The 3,501-nt window shown below is 45.8% G+C and overlaps 1 long non-coding RNA gene across 1 annotated transcript in view; it reads right to left on the bottom strand.

Annotated features, from left to right (window-relative positions):
- Positions 1-2,675: 2,675 nt before the first annotated feature.
- The window catches only part of LOC109291363, a 12,870-nt gene continuing 12,044 nt past the window's right edge, over positions 2,676-3,501 (bottom strand). Inside the window, exon 3 of the long non-coding RNA XR_002095830.1 lies at positions 2,676-2,823. This is a non-coding gene — a long non-coding RNA (uncharacterized LOC109291363). The remainder of the gene's footprint in view (positions 2,824-3,501) is intronic.

Consider the following 3,501-nt stretch of genomic DNA (forward strand, 5'->3'; position numbering starts at 1 on the left):
ATAAAATTATGACACAGTAGGCAGCATGCGACTGTGAATAGGACTGAGTTCCATTCCCTGTTCTACCACAGACTTCCCATGTGACCTTGAATTAATCTTCAGTTTAGGTGCCTAACTGCCATTGAAATCAATGAGCTAGGTGGTAAATGAGCATCTGTGCCTCCATCTCTCTGCACCTTGGGTCTACCTCTGTAAAAAACATGGAGGTGGTATGAGGATAAATACATACAAAATTGAGAGAAGTTCAGATATTACAGTGATGGGAGCTTTATAAATACCTTAGGTAGAAAGATAAATATTACATTCTGCTCTGATAAATGAGGATTTGAAAGGTGGAGGGATATAAAGTAAAAGGTGGGTGTTTATAATTGCAGCATCCATATGCTCAGGGTTGCTTAATATGGGGCTTATAGAGGCTTTCATCTGGTGTCTGTTTGGGCACCTTTTCTTTTCCATCAATTTAAAATAATGAGCCTGCTCTAAGAAACTTGCACATAAAAAGGGCTGCTTGTTGCCAGTAGGGGAACATATATTGCAGTGCTTGGCAATAAGGTCCAGCAGTTATACCAATCTTCTCAGTATGAAGTCCAAGATGCTTAGTCAGCTGCAAGAGAGCCAAAGTGCATAGAAGAACTATTCTTAATTAGTTCATTGTTCATTATGAATAGGAAAACCACAGCAAATAAAAATCTAAGTTGTAGACGTGGACAATAACCTATTTCTTTTAATTTAGATCAGGGTGTCAAAGTTACTGGCCACAGAGCCCTATCATCCATACCACAGCGATACCCATGGGTCTCAGACTGGAACTTCATGCTACATGTAGGTGCCCTGGACCAGCCTGCATGCCACACGTAATGTACACCAGCCTTGGACTAGCCTGTACGCTGCACAGGGCAAACAAGGCAGTCTGGGGTACGCACTGTATGTTTTATATGGGACTGGTCCAGGGTGCACACTGCACTCAGTAAATGGGCCAGTCTGGGACATGTGCTGCACAGAGAGCCAGTTCAGGGTGTGTGCTGCACATGGGGCTGCTCCAGCATGCAGGCTGCACATGGCACCCTCACAGCCCAGTATGCTGGATCCAGCTTGTGGATCCAGTTTGTGGGCCTAATCTAGCCCATGGACCAGCCCTGTACCACCTGTTCAGCCTGAGGAACCTGGTGAGTTTCAGACCCCTAAATTAGATCATAAGAAAGAACACATGCAGCATGAACAAATATAGCTACCTCACATCTTTCTAATGGAGTACTCAGAATTATATCTAGGGTTTCATCTTATAAAGAGCCTGAATGAAAGTTGAGAGTTTTCTGTACCTTGAAGGATTGTGCTCTTGGCTTGAATCCATGTTAAAGGTTTGGAAAGTGCATGAGTCTCAGGTGCACATCCTGTAGGAAATATAGTAATTGTGGAAAATAATACTTCACCAAAGACCCCAGCTGTCCCATAACTGAACAGCACAAAGCAATCAGGTGGAAGGATGGGCAAGAAGACAGACAATTGTTGGATAACAGAGGGATAGAAGTCTCGGTGCAGAGGTTGGGCCACTACCAGAGAGGAGGGCATTGGAGGAGCTTTCATCCAAGGATATCACAGCATTTTACCAAAAAAAATCCTCAAAACTCTTCTCCAGATACTCAACAAAATGTTCTGCTGAAAAAAATAGGCCAGAATGTCATATTAACAGTTATAATTCCATTTTCTTTTCAGGCCTTTATCAGTTAAATTTAAAAAGAGAGATTATTTCCAGATTTATATGCAGTATACGATTTAAGATGAGAGTAGATGTTAAGAATTTCATAGACATTAGGGGCTGGAAGGGGCCTCATGAGATCATTGGGTCCAGGCCTCCCACCATAGGCAGGAAGTCAGCTGGGATCGAATGACCCAGGGGGTTATTAGGTCATTAGGGGGGATCAGCAGGCGCTAGGGGAGTCCCTGTTCCCCCGAGTGCCGCAAGGAGTGACCATGAACAACGGTCACAAGCTGGCGGAGGAAAGGTTTAAGTTGGACATCAGGAGGCACTGCTTCACGGTCAGGGTGGCTAGGGTCTGGAACCAGCTTCTAAGTGAGGTGGTGCAGGCTTAAAACCTGGGGGTTTTTAAGAGGAGGTTGGATGACCACCTTACTGGGGTCGTTTGACCCCAGTGCTCTTCCTGCCATGGCAGGGGGTCGGACTAGATGATCTTCTCAGGTCCCTTCTGACCCTAAAAACTATGAAACTATGAAACTATGACCCCAGCAAGAAATATATCCACTTGTTTTTTGAAAGAGTCCAGAGTAGTTGCTTGCACCACCTCTGGGGGGAGTCTGTTCCAGACCCTTCCTGGAGTTTATGACCATTAGACCTTGTTATCCTTTGGGAAGCTCTGGTGAACAGCTGTTCTCCCAGGTCTTGATGTACCCCTCTTGTACCCTAATTGTAGGCTGCCACCAAGTCCCCCCTGAGCCTTCTTTTCTTCAGACTGAAGAGTCCCAAGTCCCTCAGCCTCTCCTCATACGGCCTTCCTTCCAGGCCTTGGATAATACAAGTGGCTCTCCTCTGGTCTCTCTCAAGCTTCTCCACAACCTTCCTGAACTGGGGGCCCAATACTGGATGCAGTACTGCAGCTGCAGTCTCACCAGGGCCAATTAAAGTGGGAGGATGAGTTCCCTGGTTTTGTTTGAGATGCATCAGTGAATGCATGCCAGAGTTAGGTTTGCTTTGCCAGCCATAGCATCACATTGGTGGCTTATATTCATCTTGTCGTCAATCAAGACCCCTAAGTCCTTTTCGGTCATGGTGCTAACGAGTGTAGCACTGCCGAGCCTGTAAGCATGCTGAGGCTTCTTCCTACTGAGGTGCAGCACCTTACACTTCTCTACTTTGAAGGCCATCAGGTTTTGGTCAGCCGAGCCTGAGAGCGTGTCCAAGTTGGCCTTTATCCCTAGCCTGTCCTGCGGTGTGACCACCCTCCCCCATAATTTGGTATCGTCTGCGAACTTGGCCAGATTTTCAGGAAGAAGAAATCAAGGATTCAGGATTTAGGGGAAAGCAGTGGATGTGATCTCTCAACTTAGTGAAGCTTTTGGAACAATCTTCCATGATATTCTCATGTATAAATTAAGGAGATATGAAACAGCTATAATTGATTAAACTAGTACATGAATGACGCGTGCCCCCAGAGGCTGGGAGGGCATAGATTCATGGATGTTAGGGTCAGAAGGGACCTCAAAAGGTTATCTACTCTGACCCCTTGCCCTGGTGAAGTATCACTTCCTTCAACCTGTTCATCATGCATCTGCTAATGCATGATAAAGTGTAGTTAGCCTTGTTAATTACTTTGTCTCATTGACGACTCATGTTCATCTTGGAGTCAAGTATGACACCAAGATCCCTGTCCACTGCTGTGCTGCTGAGGCCATCCCCCAACCTGTCAGTGTGTTGGTGGTTCTTTTTGCCCAGGTGCAGCACTTTGCCACTTGTCTTTGTTGAACTGGATCCTATTTTATTCTGCC

This window comes from Gavialis gangeticus, unplaced genomic scaffold, assembly GCF_001723915.1.
Source record: "Gavialis gangeticus isolate Ggan-Ray unplaced genomic scaffold, GavGan_comp1, whole genome shotgun sequence".
NCBI classification, from domain to species: domain Eukaryota; kingdom Metazoa; phylum Chordata; order Crocodylia; family Gavialidae; genus Gavialis; species Gavialis gangeticus.